Genomic DNA, 15,360 nt, shown 5'->3' with positions numbered 1-15,360 from the left:
ACATCGGGCTGTCATTCGAATAAAAATATTTAATGCATGATTGTCATGAGTTAACTCATTTTTATCTGTTCTAAATGTACCTTAAATTAATACTTTTCAATTTTATAATTCTCGAATCAACATGGACATATATTACTGATTCATGCATATGTATGTTTCTTATTCGTGAAACCAAACTCAACATAAAACATGAAGACAAAATAGACTTGCAAACGTTTTAAAGTAATTATGATTAAAAACATCAGGTAAATTACACCGAACAGCACTTTTGCTATGTTTCCACACAGACGGTTAATGAGGTGATACAGGAGAAACTGTACCTCTTGTAACTTTCATACGGATTACATAACCAGAGAATATTTGTATTTGATGTGAATTGGTTTATTTTAAAGTAGTTTTTCAAGCTTTTTATAAATAAACTAGTCTACGTCTGGTGTGGTGTGTGAGTACCAGGAAATGAAAAAGCTGCGCAATAACAGGAAAAAGGTTGATTCACTGAATGAGAACGCAATGAGAAAAAAAATATTTACATTTCACCAAATAGATAAAAACAAAAGTAACAAGCCTGTTTGAAAAATTTTAAAAGTAGAAAGTACAGATATTTGTGTAAAATTGGAATGAGTAAAATTGTTCTTTTTTCAGCTTCTCCCATTAGAGGTCCACTACATCTTTCAAACCATGTACCTGCATGTCTTCCCTCACCAAATCCATAAACCTTTTCGTTGGTCTTCCTCTTTTCTTCTTCCTGGTGGCTCCATCCTCAGCATTCTCTACACGATATACCCCATGTCCTTCCTCTGCACATGTCAACACCATCTCAATCTAGCCTCCCTCAGCTTGTGTCCAAAATGTCCTACATGCGTGGTCCCTCCAATAAACTCATTTCTAATCCTGTCTATCCTCGTTACCCCCAATGAAAATCTCAACATCTTTAGCTCTGCTACCTCCAGCTCCGCCTCCTGTCTTTTAGTCAATAACACTGTCTCTAAACCAGGGGTGACCAACATGGTGCCCGCAGGCACCAGGTCGCCTGCAAGGATCACACAAGTCGCCCGCGGGCCTGTTCTAAAATAGCTCACCATAGTGCCACTTACCAGTGAGCTGCATCTAATTCTAAGGCATCTAATGCCCAATAGTCGGAAACTGAAGTATGGTTAAACACCTTGCCTTTATTTAGTCTGAACATATACAAGGCAGAGGCTTAAGGAGAAGTACGAACCAGAGAGCAGGTATAAACCGTAATGTGGGTAGGATCTGTAATGTGGGTAGAATCCGCAATGTGGGTAGAATCTGTAATGCATGTAGTAAAGGGATGATCACCAATGTGAACCGTTAAAAGCAAACCTATCTTGAACGCTTCCTATGGAGCCAGGAGCATAGAAGTACAGGGAATACTAGTGGTAGGAAGTCTGGTAGATCTCTTAATGGCAACGAGTAGGGGCAAGGTATTGGGTAACAGGTGTAGGTGATTAGAGCAGGGAGAGGCTGTGTGAGAGTTAGAGCCTTGGAGGGAGGCGTGGCTGGTGGTTCCCTGACAAAATCACACTTGCATTGGTGTGAATTTAAAAATGACAATATTAAAATATAGATAACTAGATATAGATGAATATCATTAATTATTAATAATAACAACATATAATTAGAGGTAAATTGAGCGAATTTGTTATTTCAGAAGTGTGTATCAAACTGGTAGAGCTTCACATTAATCGGTACACAAGAAGTAGCTCTCAGTTTCAAAAAGGTTGGTGACCCCTGCTCTAAACCATACAACACAGAAGGTCTCACCACAGTCCTATAAACTTTCCCCTTTACTCTTGCAGATACCCTTCTATCACAAATCCCTCCTGCCATGCTTCTCCACCCACTCCACCCTGCCTGCACTCTTTTCTTCAATTCTCTAAAACACTCTTTGCACTGTTGATCCCAGGGTACCTAAACTCCTTCACCTTCACAACCTCTTCTTCCTGCAACCACACCACTCCACTGCCCTCCGACATTTATTCACACACATGTACTCTGTCTTACTCCTACTGACTTTCATTCTGCTTCTCTCCAGCATGTACCTCCATATACTTCACTGACACACTTGACTTCCTCATACAATGCCACAACATCTCTCTCGGCACCCTGTCAAATGCTTTCTCTAAATTCACAATGCAACTCCTTCTGACATTCTCTATACTTCTCCATCAACATTCTCTAAGCAAGTATTGCATTTGTGGTGCTCTTTTTCAGCATGAAACCTTACTGTTGTACATAACTTCATGGTGTTACTGATCAACTTTATTCCCCTGTAGTTACTGCAGGTCTGTACATCTCCCTTATTCTTAAAGATTGGAACCAGCTCACTCCTTCTCCATTCCTCAGGCATCCTCTCACCTTCCAAAAACTTGCTAAACAATCTTGTTAAAAACTACACTGCAATCTCTCCTAAACATCTCCACACTTCTACTGGTATGTCATCTGGTCCAACCAACTTTTCACTCTTCATCCTCTTAATCGCTGCTCTCACTAATCCTATCCACTTTCTGCTTCAACAACTCCACATCATCCAAAATTCTTTCTCTCTCATTTTCCTCGTTCATCAGCTGCTCATAATACTTCCTCCATCTTCTCAACACAGTCTCCTCCCTAGTCAACACATTTCTATCTCCATCCTTTATTGCTCTAACATCCTGCTCAGCTCGGTCCCTCTGCCTGGCCAATCGAAATAATCGATACCATCCAATGCTGTCTAACTATATTGTACCCTGCCAACAGCTTACAGTCTCCAATCTCCTTCAGATTCCATCTCCTCCATAGAATATAGTGTGTGCACCTTCCTCCACTCTTATACATCATTCTTCTTAAAATAAGTATTCACCACTGCCATTTCCATGCTTTTAGCAAAATCTACCACCATCTGCACTTCTACCAGATTCCTCTCCTTAAGTCCATATCTACCTATCACCTCCTTATCACCTCTGTTTCCTTCTAAAGTAAGTAAAAAGTAGCCGTTACTACTATCTGTTTTAGTGTAACAGTGGTAACTGAACCTTACATTATATCAATGTATTAATATCAAAACTACACTAACAAATAAAATTTGATTTGAACTGAGTGTATCCAGGCTGAACAACCACCATATAGAATACAATACACTTGCAATCATAAATATTCAACCCCCCCACCTTAATAGACAATACAATAATGTTGATGAAAGATAATGAACATAAATAATAAAAAAAAACGTGAAATTACAAAATATGTGTTATACATATATACATATTATACATATACATAGACATCAGAAGTTGACTTAACTTTGAAGTTCAAATAAAAATTGTAAGTCTTGTAACACATTGTCAGGGATTCCCCTGCCACGCCCCCCTCAGTAGCTGTCCGAGATTCCCCTGCCATGCCCCCTTTGGCCGCCGTCAGAGATGCACCCTGCCATGCCCCCCTCGGTAGCGCTCATGGTGCCTCATTATCCCGTGCCTGCCTAATCACCGACAGCCGTGACTCGTTATGGTTCTGGCTATATAAACACACGTTCTCGAGTCACAGGCTGTCGGTCCTTGTATTGTCATGCTGGTGATACCCGTGGCTGCCCGACCGCCAGCATTCCCCGCTGGTTCCGTTCCCTATGGATTACTCTTAGCCGCTGCCGTTTACTTTCGTTTCGGACTCAAGGTTTCAGTTTGGATTGCTCGTCTCGAAGCGGATATTCTTTGTTTGTTTTCTCGCCTCGGCAGCAGTGAGTGTTTCGTTTGTTGAACTGTTTTGGTTTGGATTAATAAACTATGATTGACTTGCTTCCGCTTCCACGTCCTGTCCGTCAGCCTGACAGAAGGACCGACCAAAACCGAAAGCGGAATCGCCCTCCCGCGATTTCGGCCGCGATGGAGCGGCAGCCGAACCCAGCCTCGGATTTTCGCCGGGAATTCCAAGCTGCTTCTCGCGGCTCAAAGCCACAGAAGCCGGAGCATGAAAGCGCGGCTGCGCTACGCCCCTCCGCAAGCGCGAGGGGATTTCCGGCTCGCTTCTCCGGGAAAGGAGAGGAATTGGGCGGGTTTCTGAGGAACATCGGCGAGTATGTGGAGGAAAATTCTTCCCAGTTTTCCTCCGAAAGAGCCAAGATCGCCTTCTGCGTCTCTCTCCTGTCTGGTGATGCTCTCTCTAAAACCAGCAGGTTATGGAGCGCCAATGGGGGCAATTTCGGCTCACTCACCGAATTCTGCGAGCTTCTTCTGGGGATGTGTGGGATGGAGGTGGTGGATCTCCACGGCAGTCCCCTTGAGGATGAAGAAGCTGCGTTCCGTGGTTCTTCAGAGCGCGTGGCACCGTTCCAGGATTCTCAAGGGTGCTCGGTTCCATCCCTGGGCATCCAAGAACGCGAGGCTCAGTTCCCGGGTTTCCACGGACACATGGCCCTGCCCCTGGGTCAGTACAAGCGCGCTGCTGTGTCCAGGGGTTCTCGTGGACGCTCTGCACCATCTCCGAGCGTCTGCGAGCGTGCCCTGGCATCCCAGCACTCCCATGAGCTGTCCGTGCTGGCACCAGGCGTCTACAAGCGCGCTGCCCTGTTTCGAGGTTCCCGTGGGCGCGCCTCTATGCCACAGACCCGTCACGAGAGAGCCGAGCCGCCACAGACCCGTCACGAGAGAGCCAAGCTGCCACAGACCCGTCACGAGCGCGCCTCTACGCCACAGTGTCTCCACGAGCGCGCCTCTACGCCACAGTGTCTCCACGAGCGCGCCTCTACGCCACAGTGTCTCCACGAGAGAGCCGAGCCGCCACAGACCCGTCACGAGAGAGCCGGGCCGCCACAGACCCGTCACGAGAGAGCCGAGCCGCCACAGACCCGTCACGAGAGAGCCGGGCCGCCACAGAGTCGTCACGAGAGCGCCGGGCCGCCACAGAGTCGTCACGAGAGCGCCGGGCCGCCACAGAGTCGTCACGAGAGCGCCGGGCCGCCACAGAGTCGCCACGAGAGCCGAGCCGCCACAGACCCGCCACGAGAGCCGGGCCGCCACAGAGTTCCGCCGAGGTGCCGCTCAGCCTCAGAGTCCCGCCGAGGGTGCCGCTCAGCCTCAGAGTCCCGCCGAGGGTGCCGCTCAGCCTCAGAGTCCCGCCGAGGGTGCCGCTCAGCCTCAGAGTCCCGCCGAGGGTGCCGCTCAGCCTCAGAGTCCCGCCGAGGGTGCCGCTCAGCCTCAGAGTCCCACAGAGAGCTCGCTCCCGGTCCAGAGTCCCACAGAGAGCTCGCTCCCGGTCCAGAGTCCCACAGAGAGCTCGCTCCCGGTCCAGAGTCCCACAGAGAGGTCAAGCCGCAAAGGGGTCGTCGTACCGCCGCCTGGCCGCGAAGGGGTCGTCGTACCGCCGCCTGGCCGCGAAGAGGACGTCGTACCGCCGCCTGGCCGCGAAGCGGTCGTCGTACCGCCGCCTGGCCGCGAAGAGGACGTCGTACCGCCGCCTGGCCGCGAAGCGGTCGTCGTACCGCCGCCTGGCCGCGAAGAGGACGTCGTACTGCCCCCGGGTCCTCCTCAGGTCGAGGGCTCGCCCCCGGGTCCTCCTCAGGTCGACGTCGGGCCTCTGGGTTCCCCTCATGGTGACGTCGGGCCTCCGGGTTCCCCTCAGGGCGACGTCGGGCCTCCGGGTTCCCCTCAGGGCGACGTCGGGCCTCCGGGTTCCCCTCATGGCGACGTCGGGCCTCCGGGTTCCCCTCATGGCGACGTCGGGCCTCCAGGTTCCCCGCAGGGTGACGTTGGGCCTCCAGGTTCCCCGCAGGGCGACGTCGGGCCCCCAGGTCCCCCTAACGACGGCAGAGCTCTCCAGAGGCCCTCTAAGGGTGTCGTTCCGGGTCAACGTCCGAGCTCTCCAGAGGTCCTCCGAGGGTGTCGATCCGGTTCAACGTCAGAACACTCCAGCGGCCCTCCGAGGGTGTCGTTCCGGATCAACGCCTGAGCATGTGCAGTATTATTCAACCCCCAGCTTCAGTACCTTGTGGAGCGCCCTTTAGTTTTTATAACTTCTAACAAGCGTTTTAGATAAATGCTGACAAGCTTTTTACACCTCTCGATTGGAATCTTTGCCTATTTTTCACGTGCAAAAGCATCTAACTCAGTGACGTTTGACGGCTTCCATGCTGCAACTGCCTTCTTCAAATCCCACAAAAGATTTTCAATTGGATTCAAATCTGGTGACTGAGAAGGTCACTCCAGGACACTCCAGCATCTTTTCCCCATTCAACCTTTGGTTGATTTGGAGGTGTGCTTGGGGATCATTGTCTTGCTGGAAGATCCAATTATCACCAAGGTTTAATTTGTCAACAGAAGGCATCATGTTCTTCTTCAAAATGACCTGGTATTTCTGGAATCCATGATGCCAGGTACACAATCAAGATTGCCAGTTCCTGCCGCAGAAAAACGGCCCCACATCATTATTGACCCACCTCCGTGCTTGATTGTGGGGATGGTATTCCTCTGGTCATAAGCCTGACCTTTTGCACGCCAGACATACTGCTGGTCCATATGTCCAAAAAGTTCCAGTTTGATTTCATTAGTCATTAGTCTCTCAGAACTCCAAATTTGTCCAAATTCCTCTCAGCATATTCTAGTCGACTCCTGATGTTCCTTGAGGTCAAGAGTGGAGTGCGTCTTGGGGTCCAGCCATGAAGTCCTTGATTATTCAGTGCACGTCTTATAGTTGCCACTGAAGCACTTGTCATTCATCATGCCTTCATCATGTCATCCTGTAGCTGTCTTGCAGTCACATGGGGGTTTTTCTTAGCTGTCCTGACTAAGTTGCTAAGGGCCCTTGATGAAATTGTGAGCTTTCTTCCATGGCCAGGCAGGTTTGCAGCTGTTCCATAAGTTTTAAACTTCCTTCTAATGCTCCCAATGGTGTCTCTTGGAATGTTAAATCTTTTCGAAATCTTTTTATACCCAAGACCCAAGAGCTGAAGCAAATAAAGGATCGTTATAGAGTTCCCAAAGGCTTAATGATGTTTCAGCTCCACTTCAGGCCATAAAATATATATATATATATATATATATATATATATATATATATATATATATATATATATATAGGGGTTGAATAATTGTGACATTGCGATCTTAACAAAATATACTGTTACACACAAATACTACATCACACATTTTCTGTGTTGATTTTATGTATCACTAAACTCAAAAAGAAGCCATCCAAAGCAGTATCCTGCACTTTGAAAAGATTTTATTTATAAATCCTTAAAACTCTTTAGGGGTTGAATATTTCTGATTGCAAGTGTAATATATATATATATATATATATATATATATATATATATATATATATATATATATATATAAAATCAAGCCTTACAGATGCTACAGGTGTAGGACACTTTACAGAGCTGTGTCAGAGTGAAATGACTCAAGAATTTAATTTTGACACTGATTAGCTTTCTGTAAAAACAAACTACACCCCGCACGTTTTGATTTTGTGAGTGATCTTTGTGTTTGCAATGTTGGAGAGTTTGTATCGAGAATCGACAGTGGTTTGTATTGTATACTGGTAAATCTCTGCTGTTAGTTGGTGCACATATGCCTTTTGTTGTTAAATGTTATGCGATGAACGGGAGGCGATAGCCGAAGTGAAAGCAAAACAGTTTATTGCAACACAGGGCAAAGCCAAACACAAACACTCGCCTTGAAAGTGAATATTCCGGTGGTGCGCTCTGGGAGCGCGGTCCACTAAGTCCCAAACTGAAAAGAGGCAGTCTGTATATATAATGTGGAAAAACGTGGGATAAGCAGCAAAAGCATAGAATTAACAACGGCAGGATCGGGGGAATCCGCGATGCCCTTTGGGAAGAAAAGCGCAGCCAGTGCGAGAGTGCGGAGTCCGAGTGGGAATGCACGTACCGGGATGCACATGCGCGATAACAACGACCGCCGTGAACCAACATATACCAACAATAACGGACGGTGAGAGTCTGGAAGTGAGGGGTTTAAATAGGAGCTGGTGATGAGTGCTAAATGTGCGCGATTGAAGCCGGGCGCTTCAGAGAAAGCGGAGGTTTGACAGCCGCCGAAGAGGGCGTGGCAGGTGGTTTCCTGACAGTTAACAAACATGTATGTACATTTTTATAGCATGCCTTCATCAAACAAATTGTGGCTACGCTGTTATGTAAAAAAACCTCCAAAAACATGTGCATGCACATTTTCATTTATTAACGCACGTCATGTACATAAAGAAATTTTAAGTACGTTAATATATTGCTGCCATTTCGGTTTTCGTTTATCTCGATCATCGGTTATCTCAGCGCTTTTTGGCGTCCCCTAGGCCCTTGTAGGGGTGATTCTGAAGGAAGAATACAGTAAGAGTGAAGGTGAAAAGAGTTTCTGATAGGGTGATGAACATGAAGCTGGAAGTTGGAGGGCTGATGATAAAGGTCATCAGTGCCTATGCTCCACAAGTCGGCTGTGAGATGGAAGAGAAGAAAAGATTCTGGTGTGAATCATATGAAGTGGTAGATGGTGTACCTAGGAATGAATGATGGTGATTGGGGCAAACTTTAAGGGGCATGTAGGTGAAGGGAACAGAGGTGATGACTTAGAGATTTTGCTAAAAGGATGAAAATGGCAGTGGTGAATACGTATTTTAAAAAGAAGGATGATCATAGGGTGACATATAAGAGTGGGGGAAGGTGCACACAGGTGGACTATGTTCTATGTAGGAGATGCAACCTGAAAGAGACTTTCAGACTGTAAGGTGTTGGCAGGGAACAGTGTAGCTAGACAGCATCAGATGGTGGTCTGTAGGATGGTTTTGGAGGCGAAGAAGAAGAGGAGAGTGAGGACTGAAAGAAGAATAAGATGGTGGAAACTGAAGGAGGAAGACTGTAGTGTGAGGTTCAGGGAAGAGGTCAGACAGGGGCTCGGTGGTGGTGAAGAGGTGCTGGATGATTGGGTAACTACTGCAGAAGTGATGAGGGAGGTAGCTAGAAAAGTACTTGGTGTGACATCTGGAAATAGAAAGTAAGACAAAGAGATGTGGTGGTGGAATGAGGAAGTGCAGGAGAGCATAAGGAGAAAGAGGTTGGCAAAACAGAAGTGGGATCGACAGAGTGATGAGAAAAGTAGGCAGGAGTACAAGGAGATGCGGCAGCAGGTAAAGAGTGTGGCGAAAGCCAAGGAAAAGGCATATGAGGAACTGTATGAGAGGTTGGACACTAAGGAAGAAGAAAAGGATTTGTACCAATTGGCCAGGCAGAGGGACCAAACTGGGAAGGATGTGCTGCAAGTTAGAGCAATGAGGGATGGAGATGGAAATGTGTTGACTAGTGAGCAGAGTGTGTTTAGAAGGTGGAGGGAGTATTTTAAACAGCTGATGAATGAGGAAAATCAGAGAGAGAGAAGGTTGGATGATGTGTTGGTGAGGCAGGAAGTGGATAGGATTAGTAAGGAGGAAGTGAGAGCAGCGATTAAGAGGATGAAGAGTGGAAAGTCGGTTAGACCAGATGACATACCAGTAAAAGCATGGAGATGTTTAGGAGAAATGGCAGTGGAGTTTCTAACCAGATTGTTTAACAAGATCCTGCAAGGTGAGAGGATGCCTGAGGAATGGAGTGTGCTGGTACCGATCTTTAAGCATAAGGGAGATACTACAGGGGAATTAAGTTGATCAGTCACACCATGAAGTTATGGGAAAGAGTAGTGGAAGCCAGGCTTAGAGAAGAGGTGACGATCTGTGAGCAACGGTATGGTTTCCTGCCGAGGAAGAGCACCACAAAAGCCTTATTTGTTTTGAGAATGTTGATGAAGAAGTATAGAGAAGGACAGAAGGAATTGCATTGTGTATTTGTGGATTCAGAGAAAGCATATGACAGAGTGCCAAGAGAGGAGTTGTGGTATTGTATTGTGGTCATAAAGGGATGCACATGGTCAGCAACAATACTCAGGTCGGCTGTGGCTTTGACACGATGCTCAATTGGTACTAATAAGCCCAAAGTGTTCCAAGAAAATATCCCCCATACCATTACACCACCACCACCAGTCTGAACTGTTGATACAAGGCAGCATGGATCCATGCTTTCATGTTGTTGACGCCAAATTCTGAGAATTTGAAATCGAGAAATCGAGACTCATCAGACCAGGCAACGTTTTTCCAATCTTCTATTGTCCAATTTTGGTGAGCCTGTGCAAATTGTAGCCTCAGTTTCCTGTTCTTAGCTGTCAGGAGTGGCACCCGGTGTGGTCCTCTGCTGCTGTAGCCCAGCCGCCTCAAGGTTCGACACGTTGTGCATTCAGAGATGCTCTTTTGCATTTTGTAACGAGTGGTTATTTGAGTTACTTTTGCCTTTCAATCAGCTCGAACCCGTCTGGCCATTCTCCTCTGACCTCTGGCATCAACAAGGCATTTGCGCCCACAGAACTGCCGCTCACTGGATATTTTCTCTTTTTTGGAACATTCTCTGTAAACCTTAGAGATGGTTGTGCGTGAAAATCCCAGTAGATCATCAGTTTCTGAAATACTCAGACCAGCCTGTCGAGAAAATAATTTTAATCAATCTTATCTAGCGTGTGTTAAAATCAAACTAACATTAATCCAACAAAATTGACCTAATTAACTTAATAATCGATGTAGAACTTATTAGACACAATAGAAGTAGTTTGATAAAATCTATTTAATCTATATGTTAATCAAACCTTTATTTACACCAATTATAAGTAAAATAGTAATAATAAGATTAATAATAATGTATTTACATGTGTGAGTAGGATAGAATCTGACTGAATGTTATGAGTGTGTGGAATATACAAAGAAGGACAGAAAACGACCTTGAGGGAGTTTAAGCATTTTTATTGGAATAAAAAGGCGTACGGGGTGGTGCAGCTGCAGGAGACATGAAGGAGTAGCTAGGTCCAGGGCCGGGTGAAGGAGCACGATGACTTGGCTGAGCAACAGGAGACGTAGGGGAATAATCAGTGGGAGACCAGTGTGAAGGATAGGGAGAAAACTGCGGTGTCGTGTCAGGAAAGCAGGAGCAGCCATGACGGTCGTTAAGGTCAGGAGAAGTCTGTGTGCTCTTGTCATGCGTAGAATTTCTTTGCACAATGCGAGGAGGCAGAAAGAGATTCTCTGGGACACTTGGGCTAGAGAGCTGTTCAAGAAATTGAGTAAGCTCAGCAGCAAGTGAGGAGAGCTGGAACTGGCGAAATTGTCTGCGAAGAATACCCAGCGGAGACGCTCTGGGAGGCAGGCGTGGTGGAGCTGAGCAAAAGAGACCAACAGAGATAAGATGTTAAACAGGGAAAACATCACAGTGACTGCGGGGTACAGGCAAAGGATAACACACATTCAAGAGAAGAATCTGTACACTATGTAAAAATCAGTTCAGAATGCACAACTAAAAAATAACCTGGGCACTAGTAATATAATTAAGCATATATATATACAGGCAATCTAATACACTGATATAACTCAATTCAATAAAAGTAGAATAGTAAACAGCATTATAAAAAAGAAAAAGCATAACACTTACCCATTGCAGATGCAGGAAGACAAAATAGGCCGCAAAATGGTTGTTCACACTTGAAAGACGGAAGCAAGGTATGGTTGGATCTAGAGACAAGAAGGGCTTTTATACACACTTATTTTTTTTTAAATAAAACTAGATTAAGGCTGAAAATAAGGGGAAATTGGAAAAACAGGAACTCCAAATATGGTATTGGTTGGAGGAATGAACACCAAGACCAAAGATAAGGGGAATTGACAAGAGAAGGCAAGATCGAGACATAAGGGGAATTACTCAAGGCCAAGGAGTTAAAAAAAAATAGAAAGACACGGTGGCTACAGGGTATAAATACGAGCGTGAAACAACAGTCAGTGTACTCCTTCACTATGGCGTGCTCTATCATTTGTTGATGTGCTGTTCATTTTGATGTGAAGTACCCACCTTCTATTGAGCTCATTGGAACGTGCATGGAATAAAGAAGTTTTGCTTTTACTCATCCAGGACTGAGGATCCTTCATTGGCGGTTTTGTGTCTATTATATTTGTGTTTTTTCTAGAATTGGCTGGGCATTATTGGGAATCCTCTGAGCAAAGAATCCACCCTCGATGTGTCGCCTCAGAGACGGGCTCTGAGTTCCGACATATTTATTGGCGCCCAACGTGGGGCCCTAAAGGTCAGTGCAAAGGTCGAAAACCTGAACAGGGCACCAAGCATCCTGTGGGCTGCAGCTGCTGGAAACAAAATTCAGAGAAAAAGGTAAGCAGACACCTGTTATACTCAAAGTCTGTGATTAGTAACTGTATGCCTATGAGGTTGTCGGCCCCGGGGAGAGTATAGACTGCTGGCCTAGGGCCAAAGAACTATCGGGTGGAAGATTAGTGTTGGATGAGTATAAGCAAAGGTAAAGACATAAGTTGTGAGGTGGAGAGTCACTGCGTATAGAGACGCAGGGTGGGACCTACGTGAATAAAGTTGTGAGGTGGAGAGTCACTGCGTATAGAGACGCAGGGTGGGACCCACGTGAAACTACGGCTAATTGTTTGTACCTTAGTCTGTCGGACTTTCCATATGGTCTAATTAGGTTGCAGACTATGCAGACCAAAATCATGTAACCCAAAAGTGAAGTCTTGGAGATTCGGGTTCAAGTCCCGATGTGAGAAGGTAACACTTCTCATATGGTCTAAAAATAGGAAAGATACCATAGGTCTTTACTAGGGGATCCAGGTTCGTAACCTGGGGTGGAAAGGGTACATTTAAAAGGTTGTGAGTTGTCAGTATAAGAGTAAAGGGCTCGGAGAGTCACCGTAACAAGTACGGGGTGGGACCCAAAGATATTGAGATTATTGAGATGAAGTGATGGCCATGTGTACATGTACATTAATAAGAGAAACGTTGTAACTGCAGTTGTGTAAGTGTTGTTGTCATATTGTTCGTAAAAAATTGAAATTGTATTTTTCATGTATGCTAATGTTTTGTCTGTGAATTTATATGTATGCTTGTGTATTTGCCATTGCTTGCTGTTTGCTTACGCTGATAGGGATGATGCTGAGATTGTGATTATACTCATATTATTCGCATATCTGTATTATTGATAAAAATAGCATGGTATACACGCACACATATTAGAAGCATAGGAGAGCTGCGCGTGGACGAGAGACAGAGCACAAAAGGAGGGGGCGCGGGCACGCGCATATAGACACGGAGCGCACGAAGGGGGGGTGCGCATGCGCATAGGCACACGGAGTATAGCACACACACACAGTGTTCGCTCGCTGACACACACACACATGCATACACTCGGACATACACAGTGCGAATAAACGAATAAAGAAAAATAGGGAAAATATAGCAAAGAACATATAAAGATAGAAACGGTATAGAGAGGAGACAGACAGAGAAGCAGATACAAGATAGATTGTGGGCTATTACACGTTTACATGGTATAGAGGTGTTACACCAGATATTCCCAGAGGAAAACTGGTATGAAAAAATAAAAAGCGTCTGGAATACCCAGTATTGCGCACCTTAGTGGAAGCCCCTACACCTAGTAAAGCTGTGATACACCTGTTTGATTTCATAGCAGACCCAAACAACGAAGACGAGGAACCATTGATAGAATTAAACGCAGAAGTACCTGAACAATCTAATTATTGCTCAGGACTGACAGCAAGTGTTGTAATAGAACCTAAAGAGGTGTTGTGGGAAAGAGGTGCAGCCACCTCAATTCTAGTTGATAAAATCAACTCGTTAAGTGGACAAAGCCGGAAAAATCCCACACGACCTTGTAAGACAGTGAGACGGATAAACGTCTATTTAAAGTGGTCTGCTCAAAATAGATACCCAGGTCACCGTAGAGAGGCACACAGAGCGAGACAAGGGTGCATCATGAGTGCGGAAGAATCCCCAATCACACCTGTAGATGTGATAATTATAAGGCACAAAGGGGCTGAAACGGAGATCAAAAAATACATGAAAAAATGGAAAGACCTGACAACTGGGGATTTGCAATGGCCAGAAGAGGGAACATTTAACAAAGAAAAGTGTGATGTAATAAAAACCAGAATTAGAAATTGGGGAGAAATAAAAAAGGAAAAGAAGGAAAAGACAAAACGGAAATTAGACATCATTGAGTGGTTTGAACATGAGGGGGAAATGCTGAAAGTACACAAAGAAAAGACAGAAAAGGTAACAGGAAGTAAGGAGGGAAAAGGGTCAGAAAAGGCCTCAGCCCCACCATTAGAGGAGTATAGATAGATAGATAGATAGATACAACTTTATTGTCATTGCATTGTACAGGTACACAGCAACGAAATGCAGTTTGGCATCTACCAGAAGTGCAAAATGTAGCAGTTGTGCAAAAAGTGCAGATAAATATCTAGCATATTTACAGTGCAGATAACTATCTGGCATATTTACAGCAGTGGTGTATATATATGAGGTATATACAGTGAATAAATATAAAGGCTATGAAGGTTACAGATCACAGGGTTATGGCAGTAAGGAGTAGCAAGCTGAATAAACAGTCTACTATATATAAAAAAATATATATATATATATATATATATATATATATATATATAAATATATACACATACATTATGTACACAGATTGATGTGAAATGTTGGGCAGAATGTACAGTGATGATAAGTATACAAACAGATATAAAAGTGCAGATGTACTGAGGAGTGAAAAAGATATAATATGAAGTATGTACATGTATTGTACAGAGGTTATATACAGTCTTTTGTAGTGACTTAGCGGTGTAGTGTAGAGTTCAGTAGTGTGATGGTGGATGTTGTGTAGTGATTAGCGGTGTAGTGTTGAGTTCAGTAGTGTGATGGTGGATGGAAAAAAGCTGTCCCTGAACCTGCTGGTTCTGGTACGTAAGTTCCTGTATCTCCTTCTTGATGGAAGGAGGTTAAACAGTTTATGACTGGGATGTGAAGAGTCCTTGATGATGCTGTGAGCTCTGCGCAGACATCTGCTGTGGTGAAGGTGTTCAATGGCAGGTAGTGTAGTGCCAGTGATGCGTTGGGCGGTTTTGACCACCCTTTGCAGTGCTTACGTTCACACACAGTGGAGCCTCCGTACCATACAGTGATGGAGTTGGTCAGGATGCTCTCAATGATGCAGCGGTAGAAGCTCGTTAAAATCCCCGGAGACAGATGAGATTTCTTGAGACTTCTCAAGAAGTACAGGCGTTGTTGTGCTTTTTTAACCAGAGCTGACGTGTTCTGCTGCCATGTCAGATCCTCAGAGATGTGAACTCCAGGAACTTAAAGCTGGAGACTCGCTCTACCTCGGTTCCATTGATGTTGACTGGTAGATGTCTCCTGCTGTTGGATTTCCGGAAGTCCACAATGAGCTCTTTGGTCTT

This window comes from Silurus meridionalis, chromosome 17, assembly GCF_014805685.1.
Source record: "Silurus meridionalis isolate SWU-2019-XX chromosome 17, ASM1480568v1, whole genome shotgun sequence".
In the NCBI taxonomy this organism is placed as follows: Eukaryota; Metazoa; Chordata; class Actinopteri; order Siluriformes; family Siluridae; genus Silurus; species Silurus meridionalis.
The sequence above is the reverse complement of the archived record's forward strand: the minus strand, read 5'-3'. Positions refer to the sequence as shown.